Raw genomic sequence first — 17,022 nt, forward strand, 5'->3', positions numbered from 1 at the left:
CAACTGCTATCACTTAGTAGCGGAAAAGCATCCGGATCAGACGAGATACCCTTAAGATTCTACAGTGATTATGCTAAAGAACTTGCCCCCTTTCTATCAGCAATTTATCGTAGATCGCTGGAAGAACGTAAAGTACCTAGCGACTGGAAGAAAGCGCAGGTCGTTCCCATTTTCAAGAAGGGTCATAAATCAGATGCGAATAATTATAGGCCTATTTCGCTTACGTCAATCTGTTGTAGAATAATGGAACATGTTTTGTGTTCTCGTATTATGACGTTCTTAGATAATACAAATCTCCTTCATCATAACCAACATGGATTCCGCAAACAGAGATCATGTGAAACTCAGCTCGCCCTATTTGTCCAAGAAATTCACAGTGCCGTAGACACTGGCGAGCAGATTGATGCCGTATTCCTGGACTTCAGGAAGGCATTTGATACGATTCCGCACTTACGTTTAGTGAAAAAAATACGAGCTTACGGAATATCGGACCAGGTTTGTGATTGGATTCAGGATTTCCTAGAAGAAAGAACACAACATGTCATTCTTAACGGTTCAAAATCTGCAGATGTAGAGGTAATTTCGGGAGTACCGCAGGGAAGCGTGATAGGACCTTTATTGTTTACAATATACATAAATGACTTAGTTGACAACATCGGTAGCTCCGTGAGGCTATTTGCAGATGACACGGTTGTCTACAAGAAAGTAGCAACATCAGAAGACTCGTACGTACTCCAGGAGGACCTGCAGAGGATTAATGCATGGTGCGACAGCTGGCAGCTTTCCCTAAACGTAGATAAATGTAATATAATGCGCATACATAGGGGCAGAAATCCATTCCAGTACGATTATGCCATAGGTGGTAAATCATTGGAAGCGGTAACGACCGTAAAATACTTAGGAGTTACTATCCGGAGCGATCTGAAGTGGAATGATCACATAAAACAAATAGTGGGAAAAGCAGGCGCCAGGTTGAGATTCATAGGAAGAATTCTAAGAAAATGTGACTCATCGACGAAAGAAGTAGCTTACAAAACGCTTGTTCGTCCGATTCTTGAGTATTGCTCATCAGTATGGGACCCTTACCAGGTTGGATTAATAGAAGAGATAGACATGATCCAGCGAAAAGCAGCGCGATTCGTCATGGGGACATTTAGTCAGCGCGAGAGCGTTACGGAGATGCTGAACAAGCTCCAGTGGCGGACACTTCAAGAAAGACGTTACGCAATACGGAGAGGTTTATTATCGAAATTACGAGAGAGCACATTCCGGGAAGAGATGGGCAACATATTACTACCGCCCACATATATCTCGCGTAATGATCACAACGAAAAGATCCGAGAAATTAGAGCAAATACGGAGACTTACAAGCAGTCGTTCTTCCCACGCACAATTCGTGAATGGAACAGGGAAGGGGGGATCAGATAGTGGTACAATAAGTACCCTCCGCCACACACCGTAAGGTGGCTCGCGGAGTATAGATGTAGATGTAGATGTAGATACAAGATGTTTGCGGGACTTCGCCTGCTCAACTAAGATGTCAAATCAAAAATCCTTCAGTCGTCTAAATTCTCAGTTATATTTTATTTGTGCTAGCAGTTTCAGCGTTACATTACGCTATCTTCAGCCTCCTGACCGACGTGTAGGAAGAATCTCACTCTTCTACAGTCAAAATACGAGTCAGAATACAGTCACCGGTATCCTAGATTATTTCTTAATACAGCGATCCCTTCGATCATCATTCATTGTCAGCCAATAAATAATAAGAAGGAAATACAGAAGTAGTTATAAAAGTTGCTAATAATTACAGTACATTACTTGTTACACAACTGCAGTTATTCGAGAAGCATTTGCCCACGCGATAAAAGGGGTCCAAATAAATTAGAATCATAGGATCAAAATTACACAGTTGGTAGACGATCCTCAAGTGAGTGCTGTGAGACAAGGACCTAATTATTTCATTACCTTTATTCTTATTTAATGGTCCGCCAAGTAGCTAACTAAATATACGCTTTATACATTACATTTTGAAACAAGTAGTACTATCTAAACATTCTGCGTGGTGTCTGTTTGTTCTATATCGTGTCTCCCTACCACTTTCGCGCAACGACGCTCTGAGCGTGTTTTTTAGGGAATTGATTAGTTTGAACCTGGGACCTGTTGCTGGTAAGGAGACGCCAGACCACACATGACATGTAGAATTCAGAAGAGTTCAGTGAGACTAGCGATGATATAACCAAATACTTAATGATTTCAGCGTCAGCTCCACTGCACTCCCTGTAAAAGAATCTTAATACTAACTAAATATAGTGGAAGGGGTTGTACTACGCAAGGGTAGGCGAAAGTTACAGTGGACAATATCCAATGGATCTACCACAACCGGAAAGAACGACGGGAGAAATGATCAGGGCTCTAGCTTTTAACATGGGCTGGGGGGTGGTCCTTACGTGACAGAGACGCAAAAAAGTCTCACGCTAAAAACTTGCGGGTGGTGTACCCCTTTTTGTGTTATCGTAAGATCTATACTGTTCTTCTGGAGAGCTCTAGCTTTTAACATGGGCTGGGGGGTGGTCCTAACGAAACAGAGACGCGGAAAAGTCTCACGCTAAAAAACTTGCGGGTGGTGTAGTCGTAGCGGTTAGCTGGCGGCGTGGGTGTCCGTCCCTTATCGTAGGGCCTTCCAGCTTAACACGGTTCTGATCTCGGCTTCCGTTTTCGTTTGTCCACTCGGAACTGCGTCTGTCTCACGGTGGTAAGGTATGACATGCATTTAGGCATTCTTGTGTTAGTCTGTGGTATTCCATTTGCTCACTCCTTACTCGTATTACTTTGGTTAATTTGATGTCACGATTTATTCGGAGCTATGTGACATACTACTGGATTTGCTTATCATGTCAGGGTTTTCATGGAAGGTGTTGGATTTGCCTGACACCTTGCAACTATTTAAACTGAAGGTGGATGTGGAGAGGGAAGAAAGGAAAGGAAAGGAAAGGAAAGGAAAGGGGTTACAGATGTCAGCTGCAAAAAAATGTGTGTGAAATCTTATGGGACTTAACTGCTAAGGTCATCAGTCCCTAAGCTTACACACTACTTAACCTAAATTATCCTAAGGACAAACACACACACCCATGCCCGAGTGAGGACTCGAACCACCGCCGGGACCAGCCGCACAGTGTCAGCTGCATCGGGACATTATGCGGAATCAGCTGCGACGAGTGAAAATGTGTGCCGGACTTGTCCGAAAGAACACACCACGCTTTCATATGATCATAGAAGTAGTACTAATTCCTGTTCACGATGATTCGGACTGCGAAGTGAAACGTCGCAGGAAATCATTCGCGCATAAGCGTGGTAACTGTGCCTAAGTTGGCGCCAGAAAATGCTGTTGAGTTGGAGTGGACCTCGAATAATTTAAAACACGATTCACTATTGAAAGGAATAAAGCCTTTATTTCAACACAGAATTTAAAAGGATTGACGATAACCATTCGGGACTTCAATAAAGTTAAAAACTTTCTTTTGATTTTACTTTCCAGGAAAACAGCGAGTGGACTCCGATTTAGCAACTTCCTGCATTTAGAAACCTTTTAACAGGCAAAGTGGACAGTAGATGGCATTAAATTTATTATAATTGGTTACACGTCTCGGTCACCTCTTGTTCGCATTGACGACACTTTGAACAGTGGACGTTACATTTCAGATGTGCTACTACATGTGGCTCTACCCTTCATTCGGTCCCTGCGAAACTCTACATTTCAGCAGGACAATGCACGACCGCATGTTGCAGGTCCTGTACTGGCCTTTCTGGATACAGAAAATGTTCGACTGCTGCCCTGGCCAACACATTCTCCAGATCTCTCACCAATTGAAAACGTCTGGTCAATGGTGGCCGAGCAACTGGCTCTTCACAATACGCCAGTAACTACTCTTGATGAACTGTGGTATCGTGTTGAAGCTGCATGGGCAGCTGTACCTGTACACGCCATCCAAGCTCTGTTTAACTCAATGCCCAGGCGTATCAAGGCCGTTATTACGGTCAGAGATGGTTGTTCTGGGTACTGATTTCTCAGGATCTATGCACCCAAATTGCGTGAAAATGCAATCACATGTCAGTTCTAGTATAATATATTTGTCCAATGAATACCCGTTTATCATCTGCATTTCTTCTTGGTGTAGCAATTTTAATGGCCAGTTGTGTATAAATTTTCAGTATAGTGTAGATCTTTTTTTGTCGAATACATAGAGTATTGCACGGGAGTCTGTGCAGCATCGTATATACCATGCGTGTTTAATTTAACTTTTGAATATGTGTTGTAGCATTAATTTGAGTAATCCTATTGCATTAATTTGTGTAATGCTATTGCTCGTACTTGTGATGATATTACATTTGTTGCTCTTGAAGTAAATATGCTGTGTCACGTTTCACGTAATATTACAGATCCTCTACTATTTATTTAACCATTACATACACTGTATAGACTATTCATAATTATGAAGTTTGTTTTAACAGCCTAAAGCTGAATGATTTCACTTAAAAATTCATAATTATAGCTACAGGTAAGTATTTGAGAAAACAGTTCTTTAGTTCAAATTTTTAATAGCTCGGGCTGAAACTCCCCGCAATTAGTCCGAATTAATTGGACCTAGGCAGCGTATAGCGGCCTGCGGAATGAAGCATAAATTGTATGTAGTATGACTGTATACTGAGACGTAGGTTTTGCATACGTCAGCACGCTGAAGAATGTAAACATCAATACTACAGCTTTCTGCATCTACGTGATTACTCTGCTATTCACAAGGAAGTGCCTGGCAGAAGGTTCAATAAACCACCTTCAAGCTGTGTCTCCTCCGTTCCACTCTCGAACGGCGCGCGGGAAAAACGAGCACTTAAATTTTTCTGTGCGAGCCCTGATTTAATTTGGTTTATTCAGGAAAATTCAATATTGCGTGTGAAGTCAGGCAACGAGATTTCACATCACCAAAATCGTTCTCAGCAGCCTTTGAGGAACGTTTCAGTTTGGTAAACTTGGGAAAAGAAAGAAATATGCCTCTAAATCGAAAATTTCGTCACAACATTAATTTTGTTAGTATTTTCATCCATTTTTCTTCAGTTCCTACTTGAATTACGGATTAATATATAGATAAGAAGAAATTTCGTGTTTTGCAACTGAATGCTTTATTTGTGTCTACCAATCATGTTTCACCTGTTCATGCTAGGCATCAATAGTATTCATTTTTATGTCATTTTCGTGTATCCATATTATCTCCTGTGTGTCCTGGATTCGCATGGATATGTTTCCAATTGTTAGGTCACATTTAAGACTTCCATTGCTCATAACATATACTATAGCACTCTCATGTTACTAAGGTTTGAAGCTGCTACTTTCTTTCTTCCGTGTTTGCGATTTAAAAACTGGGTGATTTTGGAAATCAGGCTTATGCAAACACAATAAGTTTATTTTTATATTTACCCAGACATGTTTCGACACCAATGTGTCATCTTCCGTGGGTCAAATTTTTATTTATTAAAATTACATCGCTAACTGAACTGTATTATACATCGATTTTAGTGCTCGTTTTCGTCGATTTTTTGACAGCATGTCATCTGCAAAATTTTCCGTCCTGTTTCGTGTCCCTGGTTGGTGTCTCAATCAGCTGCTGTTTAGTGCATTGGTTTCACTCATTTTATCACAAACGTCCGCTCGCTACTTCACCTCACATGCACTTACACAAAATGTGGCGAAATGTGATCTGCACAGACACTTCTGACAATACGCTCGGTACATGATTTAGCGAACAGATAACCTCATTGCTCTGACATGAGTGCGATGGTTATGGTATTTATTTTTAGCCAAGTGATAGAGTAACAAACAGTTTGGAGCAGTGTATGGCAGCTCTTTCTTTTTACGAGTGACAGCATTATCTCTCTTCATTGAAGTCCTTTTTTTTAATCCAGTGTGATTCATTTAGTTCACCATTTCCAAAGGAGTAAATGGCGAAATAGCAGACTAGGAAAAAGCATTTAGTTATCTCGATTCCTCAAAAACGCCTGTACGTGTGAAACGACTTATTATATATTTCTAAAAAATGACATCCATTTCTACTAATAATACCCAGTTTTTACACAAATTAAGCGTTTACTAGTATGTTTTATGGTTTTTTGCTTAATCCTTTACAGAGACCGAATCATATCAAATAAGAAGCATAATACATTAGATAACGTTGATTATAGAGAAAATACTTGCAGTGAATTAGATATTATCTTTCTGTTCTAAAATCCTCGTCATTAATTGAGTTTTAGATCTAAGGACCAACGTATTTTTCCGAAATAGACGTGTAATAATAATTATAATTCAGTTTGCAATATTTAGACACAAACTCAGTAGAAGACCAGTTTAATCATGTTGGCAACGATATCACGTCTTAGCTTCAGTCTACAGATTCGCTGACTTAATCTCGAAAATAGTGTTAGTATTTTTTTTTGTTTATTTTTTAAAAAATCTTTACCTTTGGAACGAAATATTACTTCGTTTCACATATCTTTCTATGCAACAAAACGCAGCACAACACTTCGCCATTGTAATAAAGAAACCTTAACTAAAATACTACAATTGAGATATATTTAACATTATTCCAGAAGTCGCCTGCGAATAGATACCCCCCGTCCCTATTAGTGAGGTGATCGATATGGTGGTTTCAGTATAATGTCTTCATGTGCGGTCTATATCATCTGTGGTATACAAGTAAGTAGAATTGTGCTACACCAAAGCTACAGTTCGGTACAACACATAAATGACGTAGTAAATGGTGGGATTACTGGTGGTATTCATAGCATTGGTAGCATTGGTAAGGGAAGAAACATAAATTAATGTGTGAGAGAGGAACTGGGAGCCGACGACTTCTCTTTGTTTTTTGTTTGTTTGTTTTGCATATAATTAGAACTGCACATCGTTCAGTGTTAGTCCATTGTGTGTTTCATATCCTTACAAAATATAAATAGCAATTTGTAAGTAAAAAAAAAAAAAAAATTAGCTGCTCGCGCAAGTTCTATGCTTTCAGGTTATCATGACAATTACTTTGGATGCAAGTAAACACTTGCACAAGTAAACACAAACCCAAAAAATCTGTATAATTATTTTTGTTTTTTTGTACTCAATAGAACGCTCATCATCATGATCAAAGGCAAGAGTTTCCTGTTATAATTGATAAGTGCGAAAATTGTTTAGCAATAACAGAAATTTGCTTTATATAAGCTCGACGAAGTGTTGGAGAGATGTTTGATATATTTATGATTCCCATTTTTTAAAATTTTGTCGTTTTTTTGAGAAAATTTCGTTTCCTACTGCTGTATGACAAATCTTATTATTTTTTTATTTTATTTTTACTAAACATCCCTCTGTTTCACGTTACAGTTCAACAATTTCCGAATAAAATAGTTCAAATGGCTGTAAGCACTGTGGGACTTAACAGCTGAGTGATCAGTCCCCTAGACTTAGAACTACTTAAACCTAACTAACCTAAGGACATCACACACATCCATGCCCGAGGCAGGATTCGAACCTGCGACCGCAGCAGCAGCGCGGTTCCGGACTGAAGCGCCTAGGAACACTCGGCCACAGCGCCCGGCAATTTCCGAACAAAACTTGAACAAAATTGTTCTATAGGTGACGCGGCCAGAGTGCAGTTACTGTCTGAATGATCGCCTTAGTTTCTAGATGGTTCACCGTTTCCTGATTCTAGGGGACTCTAGTAAGACACTGATCGCAAACTCAAAGTGATCGAAATGAGGTAACGCCCGATAGGTATGCAGTACACCTGACATACAGGTAATGCGTCCAAAGCTACTAGGAAAACTACTTTAATCTACCTTTACTTACGATAGTTTACGGTACCCTACGGTAGGTTTACAACTTAGTTCTAAGGCTTAGACTCTTCTACTCTCCTTCCGACACACCAGAACTTGTTTGGATCAGACTGTACTGTGAGTTCACAAAGTTTTTTTCTTCCGCTGGCGGCCTTCAGAAGCTGTTAAGTGAAGACGTCTCCAGCTGCGGCACAGTTGCCTAATGGAGCCAACGGGGCCGCAAGGAGCAAAAAAAAAAATCGCTTATGTAACCGTTACGCGGTCCGCCCAGGCAATGGTTACAGCGTGTTGTGCTTACAGCTGCACACACAGGGTCACGGCAACTAGTTTCACCAAGCTTTTAGGGTTCAATTATATTTACAAAATATCAGTGGTTCCGATATCAACATTTTACGAGTAATATCGGTATTATACTCATTGAAATATCGTAGCGTTGATGTGAAAGACAAAATGTAGAAAAAACTAGTTGTTTGTGCTGTCAATAATATTTTCGTCACTGAAGCGATTTTTTTTCCGAAGATGTGCAACACAATGGCAAGCTGTTAAAATTGCCAGTGTAGGAAGGGGGAAGGGGGGATCTTTTCTTTATCTAAAAAAGGGACGAAAACTACGATGTCACATCATTCTATACACGGGGTGCACCGAAATGCAGTTAATCTCACTATCAGTGCAGTTCTGACACAAAGGTAGTTGGGTAAAAAACAAAACGAATTATTCCGTAAAACCCACGCTTAATTTACTAGATCTGACGCTAGAATTTGAACTCTTCCTGTATTTTCTCTCTATAAAATTCGTCGAGTGGTTGTTGAAATTCAGAATGACACTTCGCCGACAATTCAGAAAAAAATAAATATATTTTTTAGAAAGTATTATGCTTACATTTTGCACGTTTACTACAAATTGAACATGTCAGCATATCGCCCGTGTCAACGTTACTCCATCCTAAATTCTAGAAAACAAACTTTCAAAATGGTCTACCATGTTCCAAGACAATCAGAATCATCAAGGATTGCTTGCAGATACTGAAACGACTGTCAATGAGGACAGACAACATGTCGACATATAACAGGAAAACAGAGAAACCAAATTAGTTCACGGAGTGAACATTATAAAATAGTACAAGAATAGAACAGTTTTCTAAGTGGAACTGAAATGGGACTACCAACACAATTCAGTTACTATCTGAATGATTGCCTTCTTGATCTGAAACGACACTCATTAGGAGCATGGAATCACATTATCGCCATTACCTATCCCAAGCTACAAAAAGTTAGGCCGGCCTCGGTGGCCGTGCGGTTCTAGGCGATGCAGTCCGGAACCGCGGGACTGCTACGGTCGCAGGTTCGAATCCTGCCTCGGACATGGATGTGTGTGATATCCTTAGGTTAGTTAGGTTTAAGTAGTTCTAAGTTCTAGGGGACTGATGACCATAGATGTTAAGTCCCATAGTGCTCAGCGCCATTTGAACCATTTGGACAAAAAGTTACGCTTAAATATTTAAGCTATATAGCCATGTCGCAAGATTTTGAGAGACTGTTTTCAGAAGTAGTATATGGTCTACACTACAGTGGAGCGAAGAGGAAACTTCGCTCAAATATGTTATTTTTACAGTCGTAATTATTACTGTATTTATTGGTAAATAAATATTATCGTAGATGTACTTGTATGTAATGATAATTATTCGAAACCCTTAGCTGCCGACAGGTGTTGTTGATATACCTCAATGGGGACAGCTGAAAATGTGTGCCCCGACCGAGACTCGAACCCGGGTTCTCGTGCTTACATGGCAGACGCTCTATCCAATTTTTTGCATTTTGTTCGTTATTGATCGTTGTGGACGTCCCCTGAGGCCCGTTGAAGTTCATTATTGATCCATTCACTCAGTTTTGTTTATTACAGAGGTCAACCAGCTATCCATCTGAGCCACAGAGGGCACAGAGGATAGTGCGACTGCAGGGACTTATCCTTGCACGCCTCCCGTGAGACCCTCTTTCCCAACTGTCCACAACCTACATTCGTAGTGTTCCTACTAGATAATTGCCCATTCACTCATTACTCGCGCCAGACTAAGCTGACGAGTCCCGTAAGAGTTCGGGCAAAGCGTGCGCATTTTCTTATGGCACTCGTCAGCTAGTCTGGCGCGCGAGTAATGAGTGAATGGGCAATTATCTAGTAGGAACACTACGAATGTAGGTTGTGGACAGTTGGGAAAGTGGGTCTCACGGGAGGCGTGCAAGGGGTAAGTCCCTGCAGTCGTACTATCCTCTGTGCCCTCGGTGGCTCAGCTGGATAGAGCGTCTGTCATGTAAACAGGAGATCCCTGGTTCGAGTCCCGGTCGGGGCACATATTTTCAACTGTCCCCATTGAGGTATATCAACAACACCTGTCGGCAGCTAAGGGTTTCGAATTATTATCATTTCATTCTAGAGAAGCTGCACGGTCATCAATGTTACTAGTTCTTTCGGGAACAGATACCATCTTCATGTACTTGTATGTTGTTTTTTATACATAGTTCTATAACGACATCATTTGACACCAATGTTATAAAATTAAATGCTTTGGGTCGATTACTATTGGCCTGCGATAGATGTCGACGATAACATCGAATGCAGCATCGATCATTTGCTAACACGGTACATCCCAGGTTCGATTTTGCAGAACAGGCGCTTGTGGCTTCGAGAAAAAGATGAGGAAAGCCCTATATCTCGTCACTATTTCTGTCCATTTGACAAGATCACCAAAAAGGTTCTAGAATTTTGATGAGGACTGAATCCATAGCGTTAGTGTAAGTATTGAGTTAAATCATTTCGCAACTGGTTGCTAAAACAGTTATTTATTGCTCATTGTCGAGCATTCTGAAATGCATGGAGGGGGGGGGGGGTTACTTTTGTGCAAGAAGCCCTTGTGTGGGCAGTTGTTATGGTGAGAGTCTTTGGAGAGATGTAGTACACGACAGATTTCCGTATGTTCGCAAGATAGTGCTGTATTGTTTTTGCCTAGGGTGAAGATGGCAACAGTCCGCAAGTCTTGGTCGTACGGTAGCGTTCTCGCTTCCAGCGCCCGGGTTCCCGGGTTGGATTCCCGGCGGGGTGAGGGATATTCTCTGCCTCGTGATGACTGGGTGTTGTGTGATGTCCTTAGGTTAGTTAGGTTTAAGTAGTTCTAAGTTCTAGGGCACTGATGACCATAGATGTTAAGTCCCATAGTGCTCAGAGCCATTTTTGCAGGTGGCAACATTGGCTGAGGCAGCAAGCCACGTCCGTCGTTTCAGTGCATCTGTTCTCCTTTGTGAACAGAAAAATAACAAACGCAGGTAATTGGAAGTGGTTTTCGTTGCTTATGAGATACAAAGAACATCTTATACGAAAAGAAAGATGATAATATACACAGTTCCACCTTCGCAGAAAATTTGCTTATTGCTGACCAGTTTCCGAAAGATATAGAGGATACCGTTATTGTACGCAAATAGTTAAAAAGGAGGAGATTAGATGCATCTAAGAGAAGAACTTGAAATTTTCAAACACTTGGCGAATAATGACGTCAATATTTTAAACGATCAACTCCACTTTGCATACAGACATTTTCTCGAACTCTGTGATGTTATGATGTTTGTTTTCCTCAGAGTTCTATTTCCAGTTATGAATCTTTCAGCTTCTAATTTCAGATAGCATACTTTGTCATACATAGCTACTTTCTGTGTTTTATTACTTCACATTTAATGCACCCTATTGGTTCACCCGCCCCTTCCCCCTCCGTTTTTATCATATTTTAATCTGCTTATTTCTTTTTTAAGTGTCCACATCTTTCTAGTGATGTACCTGTTGCTAAGTGTGGTTGTACGCGTTTCTGTTTTATTCACAATTTCTGACAGTTTACGCTGTATTATGTTTTTCTTTCCTCAGAATGCCACTTCCACCCGATTTTAATTTGTTCACATAGCGTGCTTTATCATTCACACCTACCTTTCCTGGTATGTTACTTCGTAGATTATAATAAAACCAAAGATGTACTTCTGACTTTTAGGCGTCTAACCAGTTAATTACAATTCCTTTATAGCCAAAAGTGAAATAATCTTCGTCTTCGACAGATAGTACAACTCATTCAACGAAATTAGTTATTTTTCATAAAACTCACATGATTGATTTCCACTAACGATATACAAGGACCAGTCACAAAATAAAGAGTGTTAACGCATTCCATGAAAATGAAGTTCATTCGAGAGTGGTCAAGAACTGAAAAATTTTAAACACATATAGGGTGTACCTCCTAAGAGTCGTCAGGCATATTTTCTCTGGTGTTTCAACAGATATTTTCAATTTCGTTTTTGCAATGTGTGTCTGGAATTCCCGCCCCCCCCCCCCCCCCCAAACAAATTCTGCTCATCTCATCATTCATGCGACGCCTATTGTCGACGGAAAGCGTCGGAGTGTTTCCTGTTGTGAACAAAATAATTTTTAAAGCGAAATTTTACGTGCCCATTCTGTCGAGCGGCCGCACGTTAGTCTACTGCGATATTCGTTGTGTCGATATGTATTAAAAGGAACATTAGAACGTGGGTATCGCTTCTGCTTGGCGATAGAAATCAGTGCAGGCCAGAGCGCTGCTCCTTCAGTGCTGAAGTGCTGTTTATTCTAAGCGCTTAGTGTGGCCAAAAGCTTTGGCTCCATGTCCGAAACTTAATGAAACAGTGAAAACAAACAAAACGCTTTTCCCCTTTAAGTCCATCTTTATACAGGATGGTTGATGGACTTCGGCTGTTCAGCATAAAACGTCAAATCAAAAACACAGCCCTTTATATTTGAAGTTTTATTTTTCTTATGTGACCAATTTCGACGTTTCACAACGCAATCTTCACGCCCGTTGACCGAATCAGAAGAATTGAATCTCATGTACAATGGAAATAGGGGCAAACATTCAGTAACTGGTATCCGAAGATTGCTTTTGTACAGTAACTGGTATCCGTACATTACTTTTATAACAAGTCGAGCCCTTCGTTGTAGTCTGCAATTGATAAACGAAAAGATCACGGTATTATAAAAGTAATCTGTGGGTACCATGGACTGAACGCTGGCCCTAATTCATTTTCGCATGAGCCTGTATTCTTCCGAATCGTCGATCAGTGGGCCTGAAGATGGCGTACTGAAACGCCGAAACGGGTCACATAAGTAAAATAAAATTTTAAATATAGACAGCTGAAGGTGTTTTTGAGTTAATACACTACTGGCCATTAAAACTGCTACACCATGAACATGACGTGCTACAGACGCGACATTTAACCGACAGGAAGAAGATGCTGTGATATGCAAATGATTAGCTTTTCAGAGCATTCACACAAGGTTGGCGCCAGTGGCGACACCTACAACGTGCTGACATGAAGAAAGTTTCCAACCGATTTCTCATACACAAACAGCAGTTTACCGACGTTGCCTGGTGAAACGTTGTTGTGATGCCTCGTGTAAGGAGGAGAAATGCGTAACATTACGTTTCCGACTTTGATAAAGGTCTGATTGTAGCCTATCGCGATTGCGGTTTATCGTATCGCGACATTGCTGCTCGCGTTGGTCGAGATCCAATGACTGTTAGCAGAATATGGAATCGGTGGGTTCAGGAGGGTAAAACGGAACGCCGTGCTGGATCCCAAGGGCCTCGTATCACTAGCAGACGAGATGACAGGCATCTTATCCGCATGGCTGTAACGGATCGTGCAGCCACGTCTCGATCCCTGAGTCAACAGATGGGACGTTTGAAAGACAACAACCATCTGCACGAACAGTTCGACGACATTTGCAGCTGCATGGACTATTAGCTCGGAGACCATGGCTGCGGTTACCCTTGGCGCTGTATCACAGACAGGAGCGCCTGCGATGGTGTACTCAACGACGAACCTGGGTGCACAGTGGCAAAACGTCATTTTTTCGGATGAATCCAGGTTCTGTTTACAGCATCATGATGGTCGCATCCGTGTTTGGCGACATCGCGGTGAACGCACATTGGAAGCGTGTATTCGTCATCGCCATACTGACGTATCACCCGGCGTGATGGTATGGGGTGTCATTTGTTACACGTCTCGGTCACCTCTTGTTCGCATTGACGGCACTTTGAACAGTGGACATTACACTTCAAATGTGTTACGACCCGTGGCTCTACCGTTCATTCGATCCCAGCGAAACCCTACATTTCAGCAGGATAATGCACGGCCGCATGTTGCAGGTCCCGTACGGGCCTTTCTGGATGCAGAAAATGTTCGACTGCTGGCCTGGCCAACACATTTCCCAGATCTCTCACCAACTGAAAACGTCTGGTCAATGGTGGCCGCGTAACTGGCTGGTCACAATACGCCAGTCACTACTCTTGATGAACTGTGGTATCGTGTTGAAGCTGCATGGATAGCTGTACCTGTACACGCCATCCAAGCTCTGTTTGACTCAATGCCTAGGCGTCTCAAGGTCGTTATTACGGCCGGAGGCGGTTGTTCTGGGTACTGATTTCTCAGGATGTATGCACCCAAATTGCGTGAAAATGTAATCACATGTCAGTTCTAGTATTGTCCAATGATTACACGTTTATAATCTGCATTTTTTCTTGGTGCAGCAATTTTAATGGCCAGTAGTGTATTTTAAAATACTTTTTAGTTTATAGTAATCAAAAATACTATCATAGTAAACCCATTAGATTAAAATTGTATACAACGTGTAGGCGTCTGTGATAAAGCGCAACTTGCGATCGGTAGAAGATTTATCTACAAGCGTAAGGGAACTTGGCCAAACTATTTCCTGGAGTCGTATAACCGCTGATGACACGAGTCTGTCGTATGAAATGAATACTTCTCTCGTAAACTGCAGTTATAAACCTAAGTTTGCTGGGAACGTCACTGAAACGTGAAGCGGGGGACATAGGGTGTTCGTATTCTAAAGAACAGTGAGGGCAAGGCGAGGCTGTTGACTCATACTGCGAATGCTGTGCAGTACAGCCATTAAACTTGCGCGACTACGGGGACTTTTAACGAGAACTGCATGTGGAGGACGTGGGCTCGAGTCGTGTTTGCGCCTCTCGAACGAAAACAAAACAGCGACGGCGCAATGGAACGAGGTGCGGTTTGGAGTTTATGTTCTGGTCTGCCCTGCGGACGCGCTGAGCTCGTTAAAAAGTTTAGGGGTGGAGGGCCGAAAACGGTGCGGACTTGGAGAACAGCGTCACCCTCACGCACTTGGGAGCATTTCACGTGCGAGTCGTACTGGCAGGGTCGCCATTTCGGCCGGCGTCACGCACCGGTGAGCTGCCCGGAGCGGCGGCGACCGGCCAGCTGACGGGGAATGCGATTCTTAACGAGTTGTTCTCAGCCGCGCAGTACGATGGAAGTACGGCGATAAGGCGTGGAAAGCGCGCACGAGACGGCCGTGGTAATTCCTCCTGCAGTCTAATAGGCGCAGCAAATGACGCGAGGAGAAAGTAGGGGCCGCAGTGCCTACTGGATGGAGCACGGAACGTGGCTGCGTTGAACAACTTCTTGTCAAGAACACACCGCCTAGACAGTAATATGTGATACAGTGAATATCTGGCCGCAAGGTCGTACGATATGAAATGGAACAAGCATGTGAGGATTGTGGTAGGGAAGGCGAATCGTCGACTTCGGCTTATTGGGAAATTTTGGCGGAGTGTGGTTCATCTGTAAAGGAGATCGCATGTAGTACGGTAGTGCGACCTAGTCTTGAGCACTGCTCGAGTGTTTGCGGTGTATACAAGGTCGGATTACGGGGAGACGGAAGGCAATTTTCATCCCTATTCTGACAATGGGGCTGCAACCTGTCTCCACTGTTGTTCATATTATTTATGGATCATATGTTGAAAACAATAGACTGGCTGGGCGAGATTAAGATATGTGAACACAAAATAAGCAGTCTCGCATATGCGGATGACTTCGTTGTGATGGCAGATTCGATTGAAAGTTTGCAAAGTAATATTTCAGAGTTACATCAGAAATATAAGGTCTATGGTATGAAGATTAGCATCTCCAAACAAAAGTAATGTCAGTGCCAAACAGATATAAACGGATTGAGTGCCAAATAGGAGGAACAAAGTTAGAACAGGTGGACCGTTTCAAGAACATGCATATTCTCACAGGATGACAACATAGTGAAAGAACTGGAAGCGAGGTGTAGCAAAGCTAATGCAGTGAGCGCTCAGCTACGATCTACTCTCTTCTGCAAGAAGGAAATCAGTACCAAGACTAAGTAATCTGTGTACCAATCAATCTTTTGACCAACTTTGTTGTATGGGAGCGAAAGCTGTGTGGATTCAGGTTACCTTATCAATGGGGATCATGGAGGAATTTTATCACGGGGACTATGCTCCAGACTGAACGCTGAAAGGCATAATCAGTCTTAAATGATGATGATGATGATGATTCTGCCAATGCTATTTTACCCTTTGAATTGGTACACTTTTCAAAAGAAGTGATAAAACAATGAAATTTTTACTGCATATCTATAACACTCATGCCTCAATTTACAAATAAAATGAACATAATACCTTTTATGGTTTTGAAGAAAAAAAATTTATTCTTTCACTAGTAAAATTTAACTTCTTTTCGTACATTAATCATTATAAAACAGTTACTGATTGTTTGGTGGTTCTCAATTTACTTGTAATAACTTATTACCATCTGCAGCACAAACTGACCAAATTTCATGTTCCTAACCCCAATATTTTATCAAATAATAGTACCTGTAAGTAAAAAAAAGTAGTTTTGAGAAAAACCCATTTAAAGTTTAATATTGCAATTCTAGTACAGATATTCATGAGAATTACTTACCACTAATATTTTGCTGCACCATACTGAGCATCATCTGAAGCATACTGATCTTCTTTTCTTCTCTTGTTCCCTACTCTTTTCTGTCTGGCTTCTTTTGTGCATTTTAAATTAGCAATATCTGCTTTGCTCATTCTCTCTTTATCTATTTGCACCAAGGATTTTGCAGTATTTCCACTAGATTTTATGACCAATATTTCCAAAACATCCAGTTTTCTAATTACACCATCATAGAAGCATAAAGTAGCATCTTAAACAGCAAAATGTGAGGGTCGTAAGCTGAACAAATACAGTTTTCGGTAACCGGTTCCAAATGACAGAATTCACACCATCGTTTAAATTTTGGGTT

General features: G+C 41.4%; 1 long non-coding RNA gene and 1 other non-coding gene across 2 annotated transcripts in view; both read left to right on the forward strand.

Moving 5' to 3' along the window:
* The window catches only part of LOC124619372, a 547,306-nt gene that overhangs the window by 297,067 nt on the left and 233,217 nt on the right, over window positions 1-17,022 (forward strand). The gene's annotated exons all lie outside the window — the stretch shown is intronic.
* Window positions 10,133-10,207, forward strand: Trnat-ugu. The gene has a single exon. It is a non-coding gene; the product is annotated as a tRNA-Thr (tRNA).

Source organism: Schistocerca americana, chromosome 6 (genome assembly GCF_021461395.2).
Source record: "Schistocerca americana isolate TAMUIC-IGC-003095 chromosome 6, iqSchAmer2.1, whole genome shotgun sequence".
In the NCBI taxonomy this organism is placed as follows: Eukaryota; Metazoa; Arthropoda; class Insecta; order Orthoptera; family Acrididae; genus Schistocerca; species Schistocerca americana.